A 15,421-nucleotide genomic window follows, 5' to 3' on the forward strand; every position below is an offset into this window, starting at 1 on the left:
TTTTTAAGAGAGAGAATCACAGATCGAGCAGGGGAGGGACAGAAAGGGAGGGAGACACAGAATTCGAAGCAGACTCCAGGCTCCAAGCTGTCAGCACAGAGCCCAATGCAGGGCTCAAACTCATGGACTATGAGACCATGACCTGAGCTGAAGTTGGACGTTTAACAGACTGAGCCACCCAGGCACCCCACCCCCCTGCCCCATCATTGATATTTCTTTTATGATGAAATGCCCATTCAAATAATTTGCCCATCTGGGGGAAAATTGTTTGTCTTATTGAAAGCAAGTTTATTTTTATAACTACATGAATACACCCAAAGGAGATCTGGGTTTGGAGGGGCCTACAGCATACAATTCAGAGAGCCCTATTTAAGGAAAAAAACCATAAAATTATTCATCCAAAGCTATAAGGACCTTTCCCAGTGTTATAAAGGAGGAAATGAGGGGCCCAAAGCTTCACTTTCATTACCTTCACTGTAAATCTGACCTAGATAGGACATAACTGCTTTCCTTAATACTGTATTATTATACATTTAAATTCTTTAAAAAATAAAAACATTGAAAACCACAATCGAATGAACATCTTACAGCTAAATCTTGGTATAGATATATTTTCAATTCCTTCGTGCAATTTTAAAGAAGTAGAATAGCTTGGTCAAATGGTATGATCCTACTGAAAATTTTTAATACAAGAATTGGTACTATTTATACTTCTTGTTTTATGTTTATTTATTTTTGAGAGAGTGTGAGTGGGGAAGGGGCAGAGAGAGAGAGGGAGACACAGAATCTGAAGCAGGCTCCAGACTCTGAGCTGTCAGCACAGAGCCCGATGTGGGACTCAAACCCACGAACCGTGACATCATGACCTGAGCCGAAGTTGGACGCTTAACTGACTGAGCCACTCAGGTGCCCCGATACTATTTATATTTCTAACTATATGAATATCCTCCCCACCATCACCAATTATGGTTGGAATCTTTTTAAAAAAAATGTTTATTTATTTTGAAAGAGAGAGAGAGAGAGAGAGAGAGAGAGAGAAAGAGAACATGAGCAGGGGAGGGGCAGAGAGAGAGGAGAGAGAATCCTAAGTAGGCTTCCCACTGTCAGCTCAGAGTGTGATGTGGGGCTCAAACTCAAGAGCCATGAGATCATGACCTGAGCTGAAATCAAGAGTCAGATGCTCAACTGACTGAGCCCCCCAGGCACCCCTTTTTGCTTTTGTTTTTTAATGATTCCTTCCCCATTTAACTTCAATGAAGTTTCTACCTTCTCTGTGTCACTGAACCTGGTACATCACCAAAAATCTATTTCTTAAACCCAGTGAATTCTTTTCACTTTTTATCATCTTGTATCTTCTTGACTTTTCTGTGTCATTTAACATTATTGAACATTTCAGCTTTTTTTTTTTTTTGTCTTTTGTGGCACCATTCCTTCAGTTCTCCTGACATCTCTGTGGCCAGTAGTCTTGTCCTTCTCTGCCCTGGACCTTATTTGCTTTGCCCAGCTCTTCAGTGTTGTTGCCCATTAGGGTTCTTTCTTCAGCTCCCTTCTTTGTCCTTTTCTTCCCTTCCCACCCCTGATGGCTAATTTCGTGTATCTTAGCCAAGCCACAGTGCCCAGATACTTGAGCAAACATAATGCTGGAAGTTTCTGAGAAGGTATTTATTAGATGAGATTAACGTTTAAGTCAGCAGACCTGGAGTAAAGCATCTTATCTTCATAATGAGCTGGGCCTCATCCTTAATAGAAGGCCTTAATAGAAAAAAGGTTGATCGCCATCAAAGAAGAAGGAATTCTGCCAGCAGAATGCCTTTGGACTCTGGCTGTATCACCAACTCTTCCCTGGGTCTCCAGCCTGCCAGCCTACCTTGCAGATTTTGGACTTGCCAGGCTTCAAAATCACATGTGCCAATTTCTTAAAATCAATCTATCTCTCTGATATACGTAGATATACAAATACCTAAAGACATCCATTTGTATGTATTGGTAGATAATCTATATATATGTCTGCACGTGTGTGTGCATGCATATGTATGAATCCTACTGGTCCTTTTCCTTTGCACAACCTTGACTAACATACCACCGTGTATCAGAGTGGATTGCAAACTCAGAATCTCTGAAGGCGTTTTGTTCAGAATACAGAAAACCCAGTTAGACTCTTCCTCACAATTTGGCTTCAATAAGTCTGGAACTGGGCCTGGGAGTTTGTATTTTCACAGGCTGCTCGGATGATTCTAATGCATGTGGAGAAAGATTCACACTGAGAAACACTGGTTTGTATACTCCTCATCAATTCCCCTGTCATTATCAATTGTTTATCTATTACTTACTTAACATCAGGAGATGATTACTCCTGAATCAGTATCTCTAGGCCAGAACTCCCTTGTCTTCCAGATCCTTATAACTGTCTGCTAAACATTTCACCTGCTTATTCCTTGGGTAACGGATCTCACTACTTCCCCTCTAACATCTTCCATTCTTATTTTATTTTATTTTATTTTATTTTATTTTATTTTATTTTATTTTATTTTATTATTTTTTAGTGTTTATTTATTATTGAGAGACAGAGGGAGACAGAGCATGAACATGGGAGGGGCAGAGAGAGGGGGAGACACAGAATCTGAAGCAGGCTTCAGGCTCCGAGCTGTCAGCACAGAGCCCAATGCGAGACTCGAACTCACAAACTGCGAGATCATGACTTGAGCTGAAGTCGGACGCTTAACCGACTGAGCCACCCAGGTGCCCCACCAGTTCTCATTTCAGTGACTGATACCTACATCCATCCACTCACTCAAAGGAGAAAGCTGGGAACCTCCTTGCCCTCTACTCTCCCAATCCAATTCCCACTGCTTTGCCAGATCCATTTTGAAAAATGCCGATCTGATCATTCTTAATCCCTTTAATTGCTCCTACTCCTCACAGGACAGAGTCTTAATTCACAGGATGATACAGAAATGCTCTGTGCCTAGCCCTGCTCTACGTCAACACGCTACCTCCCTTCCCAGATAGGCTCTAGCTATACCCAGGTATCTGTAGCTACCTAGGCCCATCAGGCTATTTTTTGCATACTTAGTATACTGTTAAACTAATCTATCCCCCAGAATGTGTTCTCTGCCATCCTCACCCAGAATATCCAGCCAGTGATCACTCAAGGTCACTCAAGAATCATCTCTGCTGCTAAGCCCTTTGTGATTTTCCCAGGTAAAATACATTTTCCCCAGTCTTGCTCTTGCTTTGATCATGGCACCTGAAATATTTTATTGCATTTATTTATTTACATGTGCAGCATGTAAATAAATGGCAAATAATTTTCTACTAGATTGGGAATTAATTTTTCACTTTTATATTTTGGGTATCTAGCATGGAACCCAGCATATAGTATAGATGTATGCTTGTGCCTGTTGAATAAATGAATGCATTAATCATGGTGGAAAGAACATTGTTCTAAATAGGGTCTGAAGATCTGTTGTATAACATAGTGACTACAGTCGATAGCACTGTATTGTATAATTGAAATTTGCTAGGGGGCACCTGGGTGGCTCAGTCAGTTGGGCGTCCGACTTCAGCTCAGGTCATGATCTCGCGGTCCATGAGTTCGAGCCCCGCGTTGGGCTCTGTGCTGACAGCTCAGAGCCTGGAGCCTGTTTCAGATTCTGTGTCTCCCTCTTTCTCTGAACTTCCCCCATTCATGCTCTGTCTCTCTCTGTCTCAAAAATGAATAAACGTTAAAAAAATTTTTTTTTAAAAATTTGCTAAGAGACTAGGACTTAAATGTTCTCTCATACAAACATGTATCTGTATATATATGTATTCATATAGACATGGTGATATGTTAATTAACTAGATGGGCAGAATCCTTTCACAATGGATACTGTATCAAATCATCATGATGGTATACTTTAAATATCTTACAATTTTATTTGTCAATTATGCCTCAATAAAGCTGGAGGAAAAAAAAAAAGAAAGAACACTGTTTTAGAAGTTCAGTTATGAGTCTCCTGCTGGCTCAACCACTCACTGTTAATTTACCTCGGACAAGTCACTAACCAGTGGTGTCGAATATAGATTGCAAAAGAAGGATTAGGGAAACTGTGACTTCTTTTAAAGTTTATATTCCACCTGGTTCCAAAGCACATAATGATTGATTGATTATGGGGGGAAAAAAGAAAGAAAGAAAGAAAGAAAGAAAGAAAGAAAGAAAGAAAGGAAGAAAGAGAAAAAGAAAAAGAAAAAGAAAAAAAAGTAAAATGGTGAAATAAAGCTAAGGGTGAAGTTGTCATTCAAAAATAGGCAGTGGAGGGGGGTGCCTGGGTGGTGGTTGGGTGTCCCACTTTGGCTCAGGTCATGATCTCATGGTTTGTGGGTTCAAGTGCCATGTTGGGCTTTGCGCTGACAGTGCAGAGCCTGCTTGGATTCTCTGTCTTCCTCTCTCTCTGCCCCTCCCCTGCTCGTGCTCTCTCTTTCTCTCTCTCTCAAAAATAAACATTTTTAAAAAACTAAAAAAAAAAAAAAAAAAAAAAAAAAGCAGTGTAGGGGCACCTGGGTGGCTCAGTCAGTTAAACGTCTAATTCTTGATCGCATCTCAGGTCTTGATCTTAGGGTTGTGAGTTTAAGCCCCACGTCAGGCTCCAGGCTGGGTGTGGAGCCTAAATTTAAAAAATAGGCAGTGTAAAACAAAACAAAACAAAACAAAACAAAACAAAACAAAACAAAACAAAACAAAACAAAAATAGGTAATGCAGTACAGGTCCATAATAGAAATGGATAGAAAATTTGATTCTGATTCATGGCAAACAAAATAAAGAGGAGCGCACTCTCAGGAGACTGATAGGGTTAATAAGATAAAAATGAAGAACTTACTTTGAAGGAACATAATTTTTCCTAGCATTGAAGCCTGAGAGAAAAATCTCACCCTCACCCCCAGCATACAGTATTACTATCTGATTTAATGGCTGTCTTAGCTTGGGTTCCTTGGAGGTGGAATCCAAGATGGCGTTTCCTGCACGAATCATTTAGGGAGGGAGAGTTCTCAGGAAAAAGCTGGAAGGAGGTGAGGGAAGCAGAGGAAGAATCCTGGCAAACGTGTGGTTTCAACTGAAGACAGCCTGGTCTCATAAGGGGCTTTGGAGCCTTAGAGGCATCATGGGTTGTCCGCCTGGCTTTTGTAGCTTTACATTACTCAGTCATGGGCTATGGTCTGCCACTGGAGTGGAGCGTAGTCTGCCATCCCCCAGACAGTTCTAACCTGCTGGTTGAGAACGCTTTTCTGGAGAAGGGTTTTGACAAGCACAGCAACTGGGGATGGAATGCATTGGCGGACTCACTAGCCTGGTGAAGGGCTCTGGGTGTGGTGGCAACAGTGTCTCTTGTAACATCCCTAGTAAACACATAGGGACAATCTGAAGAACTTTCTTAAAGGGTCTCTTTTGGCAAGGTAGTGGCAGGGGACAAGCAGAATTCAGTAAAAGCGATTCTATTAAGTGCCAAGACCGTATGACAACATATACATCTCAGTGGGGACCGATTGTAGCTCAGAGACATATTTTGGACAATCTAAGAAATGGATGGACTGCTTAGTTTTTTTTTTTTAATGTTTGTTTATTTTCGAGAGACAGAGAGAGACAGAGTGTGAGTGGGGGAGGACCAGAGAGAGAGGGAGACACAGAATCGGAAGCAGGCTCCAGGCTCTGAGCTGTCAGCACAGAGCATGACGTGAGGCTCGAACCCACGAGCCATGAGATCATGACCTGAACCGAAGTTGGATGCTTAACCTACTGAGCCACCCAGGTGCCCCAGGACTGCTTAGTCTTTAGATAAGTTTCCTTGAACGTGAAATCTTAAATTTAAGCTCTTCATATGAAGTAAGCTTCAGAGAGTTCTGAAGAGTTCTCCAGAATTTCAATTACACATATTTAACAATGCAGACTAGAATCAATCCACAGGCTTTGAAAATAAAGACAAATATTTTATTTATTCATCACTTCTACACCATCTACTTTGTGCCAGGCACTAGTCTAAGTGCTGTACAAATATTAATTCATTCAATTATTGTAACAAGTCTGTGGTGGATTTTATTACTATTCCTATTTTATAAATGAGGAAATTGAGGCACAGAGTTTAATCGCTCAAAGCACACAGTTAATAAATGGTTTAGGCCATTTACTATGTAAGGTAAAATCTAATTATGACTGTTAAGATGCTTAATTAGGAGTAAAATCAATTAAACTTTGCATTTCCAGATCAATTTCAAACTGATCCATCATGACTATGTCGACGCACTCAGAGACCTCAAGGAATACGGAAGCCATAGTCTGCGACCAATGGAACCGTGTCACCTGGTTAACACGGTTTGTTCATCTTTGTGATTTTAACAATTTTTGCCTTTAAAGTCACAGCCAACTCTCAATTACGTGAGTAATGGGAGGTCATAGATAAACTCAAATTGTAATTAGAACAAATTTAGAGGAAATCTTTTTTAAGTCCCAGAGCCATGTGACAGTCTAACGAAAGTTCTAGATTTCCTCCCCGCCAAAATGCATATAAAGACATAACATTTTTTTCCATGTAGTTTCAGGGGGTTCATAGATTCCTTTGCACCTCTGGGATTTTAGAAAGAATCTTTAAAAATTGAACAATTAGCCATTTTGGTGATGTCAGAGCCTTCTGAGACAAGCCAGAACAGTGACATTCCCCTTCATAGAGGCCCCAGGAAACTTGCATGTGTGTATGGTGGACTTGATATTTATTGAACTCATGGGACTCTCTGGGATCATATGACTCAATTGGTCCTCTGAGTTTCATTCCCAGGGAGAACAGTTAATTATATATCTGCCTATACATCCTTACTATATTTTAAGTCTTTTGGTGGCAGGGACAAAGCTTGCTTATCTTTATAGAATCCATAGGAGCTTATCAACACCTCACAGAGCAAGGGATTAGAATGAAAACATGACATTTCAATGCAGAAGTTTTGAAATGGGGGAACATCTGGATGCATCAAAATGTGAATATGACTTTTTTTTTCTTTTTTAACAAGTGACATTTGGAGCAAATATCACTGACTTTCACGCTCTCATCCCATTCCTGAGCCTTGTAACGTCCTCCAGGGATTAGATACCTGTTATGCACAATTCTTGGCAAATAAAGACACTCTGAAAGTTAAATACTTGATATCTACCAAAACAACTGCATCAAAATTGACAGAAAAATGTGTATTCTTCTTTATACATTGAATTGACTTATCGACTTTAGGCATGATAGGGTTCTATTTATTTAGATGTTCCAGTTTCCATAATTGCCTACCTGAACTCAGGTAGACTTGGTATGAGGTACTAATTTGAGAATGTCCCACTAGAGACCTGGTAGAGACCACTCTAGCAGTCAAGAAATAGTTAAATAACAAAGCTCTGGCAGTTAGTTAAGTCCACGTTGTAACTGGAGGAGATATTTATGAGTGCAAGGTAGTTTATTACTATCACTGTAAACGTGTATTGAAAATGTACTATGAGGGGCCTCTGGGTGGCTCAGTTGGTTAAGCATCGAACTCTTGATTTTGGCTCAGGTCATGATCTCATGGTTTGTGAGATTGAGCCCTGCATCGGGCTCTGCACTGACAGGGTGGAGTATGCTTGGGATTCTCTCTCTCCTTATCTCTCTCTGCCCCTTCCTCCCTTTCTCTCTCTCCAAATAAATATATAAACGTTAAAAAAAATGTACTCTGAACCAAGTGTTTACATCTGACTTAGCTTTGCGAATAAGCCCATGACATAGGATATTGGTTGATTTTATTAGAAACTTTCAATTTTCTGAAGTGGTCATACTATTTTATACTCCCAAACACAGTGTGTGAGAGTTCCAGTTCCTCCGCATCCTAGCTGACCCTTGATGTTATCAGTCGTTCTAATTTTAGCCTTTCTGCTAAGTGTATAACATTTAGAATCTCATGGGGACTTTCATTTGCATTTCCCTGCTAACTTAAATGTTGAGTGCCTTTCTTTATGTTTATTGGCCGTTCAGATATCTTTTTTTGACAATGTCTGTAGTAGACTTTTGTACATGATCTTGCTGGTTGTTTGATTTCTTTTTAAGGATTTTCAGGAGTTCTTTATGTACCATATCTTCAGAATATGAGTCTGTGTGTGTATGTGTGTGTGTGTGTGTGTGTGTGTGTGTGTGTATACATGTGGCTTATCATTTCATTGTCTTTTTTTAAATTTTTTTAATGTTTATTCTTTGAGAGAGAGAGAGACAGAGTGTGACCACGGGAGGGGCAGAGAGAGAGAGAGAGGAAGACACAGAATCTGAAGCAGATTCCAGACTCTGAGCTGTCAGCACAGAGCCCGATGCGGGGCTCGAACTCATGAGCTGTGAGATCATGACCTGAGCCAAAGTCAGATACTCAACTGACTGAGCCACCCAGGCGCCCCTCATTTCATTGTCTTAATAGTGTCTTATAAGAAGATGTTTTAAATTTTGTTGAAATCCAATGTAGTATTTTATTCTTTTTTTTACTGGCTGAATAATAAGTTCATTGTATGGACAGATCACATTTTTTTATTGATTCACTAGTTGATGGACATTTGGATTGCTTATGCTTTGGGGCTACAATGAATAATACTGCTATGAACAGGCTTGTGTAAGTTTTTGTGCAGACGTATGTTTTCAGCTCTCTTGGGTATATATCTAGGATTGGAGCTGCTGGGTCATATGTTGACTCTACGTTTTGCTTCTTGGGGAACTGCCAAACTAGCTGCACCACTTTAAATTCTCACCAGCAATTTCTCCATATGCTTTGCAACACATGTAATTATCCAATTATCTGTCATTTTGATTAATAGACAGTCTAATGGGAGTTAAGTAGTATCTCATTGTGGTTTTGATTTTCATTTCCCTAATAACTAATGATGTTGAACATCTTTTAGCATGTTTCCTAGCTTTCGTATATCTTCTCTGGGGAAATGTCTATTCAAATCCTTTGCCCATATTTCAGTCAGATTATCTTTTTATTATTGAGATTTAAGAGTTGTTGTTGTTGTTGTTGTTGTTTAGAGACAGAGTGTATGGAGGTGGGCAGAGGGAGGAAGAGGAAGAGAGAGAGAGAGAGAGGGAGAATCTTAAGCAGGTTCCACATTTGGTGTGGAGCCCAATGCAGGGCTCGATTCCACGACCCTGGGATCATGATCTGAGCCAAAATCAAGAGTCAGATGCTCAACCAACTGAGCCACCCAGGCACTCCAAGAATTCTTTGTATAAACTTGATACTAGTCTTTGATGAGATATCTAATTTTCAAATATTTTCTTCCATCCTGGGGGCTGTCTTTTACTGCTGATGGAAACCAAATAAGACTATCTTAGTTTGGAGTTTTTCCAGACTCTAACCCATCACAGCATCACATGTGATCATCAGAGTTTAGCCAGGGTCTCCCCATCCCAGCAACACCCCTCCCTGCTCCTCCCTGGTTCATCTGTGTGTGGGCTTGACAGATGCACCCAAGGATGAAAGCAGCCGATCTTGGCTCACCTAGAAATGGTCACCCTGCTTTGGAATTGAGTTTATACTTTGTTTCATTCACAGCTCTTCAGTAGCTTTTTGGTGTTTTTTTTTTTTTTTTTTTTAATGTTTATTTATTTTGAGAGAGAGAGTGAGAGCAGGGGAGGGGCAGAGAGAGAGAGGGAGAGAGAGAATTCCAAACAGGCTCTGCACTGATAGTGCAGAGCCCCACGCCAGGCTCGATCTCACCAACTGTGAGGTGAAATTTCACCTGAGCTGAAATTAAGAGTTGGACGCTTAACCGAGCCACCCAGGCTGCCGCCCCTCCCGCTTCAGTAGTTTTAATGAAAAAAAAAAAAAATATGGAGAGCTTTTTGCTTTAAAAATATATTTCCTCCTTGTTTTAGTGGCCTTTCCCCTCTTTTCTTCTAGTCTTAATTGGGGGCAGAACGCAAGGCTTAAATAGATACTATATTATTATTTCACATATTAAAAAACCCCCAATAACATCTCCAAAGTCATTCTTATTTTGGTGGCAAATTTAAGATTTAGACCTACTCTGTCTGACTGCAGATCTCTCGTACTTCAATGTTAAAGTATACTGTATCCACAGAAGAAAGGGTTTCTGCATATCCAGAACCGTCTTTGGGGCTATATGCAATCTGCAAAAAATATTTCATTTTCTTAAAAAAGTAGATGTCTCATAGAATCTCTCATATCAGCTACATAAAACGTTGGCAAAAGATATTTGTAGATAGAGGGGCTTTCCTCAGATCCCTCTTATCTGAGTGAAGTTTCCTGTTCAGCATTTGTTGCCTGGTGCAAACTTGTACAACGATAATAGAACAGAAATAGACTCGTGAGGAACGCAGCTGTAAAAACTCAGGCTGGGGAAGGAGGAAGTTCTGGCCCCACTCTTGTGTCACCACTCCTGGTTAGGAAATTATACCTCTTTGTCACTAGCATTTTCGATATGTGTATATACTTAAGTTAATTGCCTAATAATATTTCACTCGTTCATTTGGTCATTTAACAAACACGTATTTTACGCCTGGTATGTGCCAGGCGTTGCTAGGAGCTGGCTATGGGGTAGTGAATAAAACCATCTTGGGAATGTCTTCCTGAACCTTAGCATACATGCGCCTCATTCACAGTGAGTTTTTCCTCTTTTTACTCTTTTTTTTTTTTTTTTTTAGTTAGACCTTGTACTTTCTTTATAAACCCCAAGTTGTTTTTGTGCTCTCTTCCTAGCCAGACTGTGAACTATTTGAGGGTAGGTGTCCTATAATCGTCATTTTTGTCAGCAGATTCTAGCATGTGTGCTATGACTCTTGGTAGGTTCTCAAGACATGTTTGTTGATGTGACTCAGTCTCTGTTGGTAAGATTTAGGAGAGTCACCTAAACGGGCTACGCCTGACATTTGTAGCAGGCAGACTGTGAATCTTGTTTCTTGAGAAACAGGTGCACTATGGAACAGGCATGCTTCTGGAATAGGTGCTGTCCTATTATGTGAGCCACCTAGAGGCACCAGCCCTGGCGTGTCTCCACGGGATGTCGTTTACACCACAGTTTACGAAAACGCGACGCACACCCTGTTGGCTGCGTTCAGAGAAGTACTCGTCTGAATGCGATCACGTCAGTACTCCTTCCTGCCCGAGCCAAATGATCTCGGCCGGCCACCCTTCTGTGATTAGGCCGTTGACTCTCTTTTTATTCCCTATTGCTCTTCTTAAGCTCCTGCCCTTCTTTTCATTTCACGCTTTATCAGCAAATTGCCTTGGGAATAGTGAAGAATTACTTTACACAAAGAGAGGCTTGGCCTTTACCCTCAGCTACTGGAAGATGATCTGTAGGCCCTTAGAATGTCACACCTGATGGGAGTGTCTTTGTTTTCCCAGGGGCCTGAGCCACCAGATTTTCTAACAGTACGATTTATGTTGGGGGTGTTGGGCTGTGGCATATCAGATTTGTCTCTAGAGGGGCCTGGAGACCAACGGCAATAGCCTGACCTCCAAGAAGCACTGGACTAAAGGTCAGCCACATGGGCAGGGTGTGGGGGGGGGGCACCCCAATGAAACCAAATACCAATGGCTTGGGTGAGCTTCCCTGGCAGGTGATCCTCTGCATGTTGTTCATATTGTCACACGTGTATGCTGGCGGTATAACTTGTCCATGCTTCAATGGGAAGAAGACATTCTCAATGGGAAGTTTCCATGTTTGAGCTCTCCTCAGCTCTGTCCTACATGTCTCTTCCCTTGGCTGATATCAATCTGTATCCTTTTGTTGTAATAAACTGTAACCAGGAGTATAGCAGCTTTCAGTGAATTCTGTGAGTCCATCTGCGGAATTATTGGAAGCTTTGAGGGGTGTTTGGAACTCTCCATACTTGTAATTGGTGTCAGAAGTGAGAGCGGTCCCTTGTGGGGACTGGTCTCTCTAAACTTTGTGGTGAGCTTCGGGGCTCCGGGGTGGCTCAGTCGGTCAAGGGTCCGACTTCAGCTCAGGTCATGATCTTGCGGTCTGTGAGTTCTAGCCTCACATCGGGCTCCGTGCCGACAGCTCAGAGCACGGGCCTGTTTCAGATTCTGTCTCCTCTCTCTGCCCCTCCCCTGCTCATGCTCTGTCTCCCTCTCCTTTAAAAATAAATCAATAATAATAAAAAAACCAAAATAAAATAAACTTTGTATTTAGCCTCAATTCCTGCATCTTCTCTTCTAGAGTATAGATAGAATTAAGCATAGGTAAATTGAATTCCCACTATTTTTTGCACTCTCATCTACAAACTCACCTTTGTCTTTTTCTACAGAAACTTCTCTCCCTCAAGCCTCAGAGCTGCTTTTCCTTTAGTTCACCACCATGCCTTCTGTTTGATCTCTTGATCCCACCCCTCCAGTCTTTTCTGGGACTCTGCTCGTGACTTCCTCTCTCCTCAGTTTTTTTACTCCTCCCCCTCTGCAGGCTTTTACCCGCTGAAGGAATGTGCTCACGTCCACTGTTCTCCTAAGCGAAGAGAAACAAAAGCAAACCATGAGCAACCTGAACATGAGAGCACCTTGAGCTTACCCGTCCTCCTCTGAGGAAAGTTAGATGCTTGATTTCTCCATTTTCTCATGTCTCATTCGTATTACAGCTGATTGTGGTGGGACGGGATCTCTCCGTTGCACTGCCAGTGCTCAGGAAAAGATCGCGAAAGACTGCTTATTTGCAGCTCGATTGTCCATTTGGTAATTGAACAAATATTTATTTATTTATTTATTTTTAATTTTTTTTTTTCAACGTTTATTTATTTTTGGGACAGAGAGAGACAGAGCATGAACGGGGGAGGGGCAGAGAGAGAGGGAGACACAGCATCGGAAACAGGCTCCAGGCTCTGAGCCATCAGCCCAGAGCCTGACGCGGGGCTCGGACTCACGGACTGCGAGATCGTGACCTGGCTGAAGTCGGACGCCCAACCGACTGCGCCACTCAGGCGCCCCTAGAACAAATATTTAATGCCACTGTGGGTCAAGCATCATGTTGGGCCCTTTGGTCTGTAATGCTGGACCCAAATAGAAACAATTTCTGGCCTCATGGCATTTACAGTTCACTGGGTGGGGGGGGGGAGCAAGGGGGGTGGCTTTCAGACAACTATCGTAAACAAACACGTTAAGTGTTCTATGACAGGAAACACAGGGAGCTATAGCAACTTACAGGACCTGTCTCTGTAGCATTTTTTAAAAAATTTATTTATTTTGAAGGAGACAGAAGGGGGGCGGGTGAGAGAGAGGGAGAGAGACAATCCTAAGCAGGCTCCACACTGTCAGCGCAGACCCTGAAGTGAAGCTTGATCTCATGAACCATGAAATCAAGACCTGAGCCAAAATCAAGAGTCAGATGCTTGACCGACGCTATTGACCAGGCCCTCGTTTGTTTGTTTGTTTGTTTGTTTGTTTGTTTGTTTGTTTCTCCTGTTTTTCTAACCATTTCTTTTTACTGCCTTTGTCTGCTCCTTTGTCTTTGCCCATGGTGTTCTCTAGCATCCGAGCTCTGAACTCTTCTCTCCTCCTCCTCCACCCTTTGGGGTCAGATCTCCTTCACTATTACAGCTGTAGTTACCACCTGCATACCTGTGATCCCACGTCTGCACCTCTTGGTTAGGCCACACTCCTGAGTCCTCTTCCTTAGTGTTGATGAACAAATAATGCCACTGTCTACCCAGCCCCCGATGCCAGAGCCCTGGCTGTCCCCCTACATTCCTCTCTCCTGCCCCGTTGCCTCACCAAGTCCTTTGAGTCTACTGTGTTGTGGACACTTGTCATTTCAGCATCCGACTCCCCTTTCTGTTTGCGGGGGGATTCTGCTGTCATATGAGATGCCAAAGCTCGCCGCTTTGGTGACCAGATTCCTGCTCTTTCCATCCCTGGCAACCGTGATGCAGGCACACGACTTGCGCTCTGCTAGCTGGGTGTTCTCTGGCCCTTCAAATTTCGTTTCTCATTCCGCTCCTGCCCCTCAGTTTCTTTTCCATAAACTAATCATTTGAAAATATAAGTCAGATCAGGACGCCTGGGTGGCTCAGTCGGTTAAGCGTCTGACTCTTGATTTCAGCTCAGGTCATGATCTCATGGTGGTGAGAGAGAGCCCCACATCCAGCTCTGTGCTGGCAGTGCGGAGCTGCTTGAGATTCTCTCTCTCTCCTCTCTCTGCCCCTCCCTTGCTCGAATTTTCTCTCTCTCTCTCAGAATAAATAAACTTTAAAAATATATACAAGTTAGATCGTGTCACTCTCCGCTGAAAGTCTTCTAATACCTTCCCATCATAGTTAACATAAAACTCAAAGTCTTTATTGTGACCTACGAGGTCCTATGTCATCAACTGCCGGATAACGACACTCCATCTCCACTGCCTGTCATTCTTCCCCTTGCTTATGCTGTTCCAGCCTCCTCCTTGTCCCTACAAGCTGCCAAGCACACTCCAGACTCAGAGACTTTGCACCCGCTATTCCTTTTTCCTGAAAGGCTCTTTGCACCAATTCGTACATGGTTCACTGTCTTACTTAATACAGGTCTTTATCCAAATGTTTGCAGAGAGCCTTTCTCTGACCGTCCCATGGAAAATAGTCACCCCCCTCCCTACTAATTTTTCTTATACTGCTTCCTACCATCTGATGTTATATGGTTTACCTATTTGTTTACTGGTCTGCTTTCTACCTCCTGCATCAGAATGTAACGCTACAGAGCTCCCTCGCCCCTTTCACTATTCAGGGATGCAGAGAGAAGTCTGCAACCAGGAGAGGGCCCGACCATGCTGGCACCCTGATCTTGGACTTCCCATTCCCAGAACTGTGAGAGAAGAATTTCCATTGCTTGTAAGCTACCCAATCTGGGGTATTTTGTTATAGCAGCCCTAATAGGCAAAGGCATCTGACAACCAAAATTATGCAACCCATTTCTAAATGTCGCCTGGGAGGGAAGGTGTAGCATGGCCTTATGAGAACCAGTGTTAGAGGAAGTGAGGGGGAAATACAGGAGGGCGTAAGTAAGGTGTTGGATGCTCTTACCTTGATCATGGCCTGCTCATGGTTCCACACAGCATGCTGTGTTTCAGCTATTCATTCCACCTCGGTCTCCCTCTACCAGTCTGTGAGCTCTCTGAGGGTAGGAATTATAACGTGTCGGAGTGTATCACCCATCTGAATCCATGAATATGTATGTTTGTATGTATATGTATATGTATATGTATATGTATATGTATATGTATATCTTTTCCTTATTGGACTGCCTAGCTTCCATAGCTATATTCTTTTCTGACCCACCCACCTCTGTCCCACCAGGTGTCACTCAGGCAGGTGTAGTGAGACAAAGCTGGGACTTCTGACATCACATGTGCCGGCCCCCGTGTGACCGCCTGGCCCAGCCCTGAGCCAGAATGTGCTCCCGTAGGATTAGCTC

The 15,421-nt window shown here is 42.4% G+C and overlaps 1 long non-coding RNA gene across 4 annotated transcripts in view; it reads left to right on the plus strand.

Annotated features, from left to right (window-relative positions):
• The window catches only part of LOC123586204, a 71,685-nt gene that overhangs the window by 29,217 nt on the left and 27,047 nt on the right, over nt 1-15,421 (plus strand). For all 4 annotated transcript variants that reach the window (XR_006706676.1, XR_006706677.1, XR_006706675.1 and 1 more), the window contains exon 3: nt 6,240-6,347. This is a non-coding gene — a long non-coding RNA (uncharacterized LOC123586204). The remainder of the gene's footprint in view (nt 1-6,239; nt 6,348-15,421) is intronic.

Source organism: Leopardus geoffroyi, chromosome C3 (assembly GCF_018350155.1).
Source record: "Leopardus geoffroyi isolate Oge1 chromosome C3, O.geoffroyi_Oge1_pat1.0, whole genome shotgun sequence".
Taxonomy (NCBI): domain Eukaryota; kingdom Metazoa; phylum Chordata; class Mammalia; order Carnivora; family Felidae; genus Leopardus; species Leopardus geoffroyi.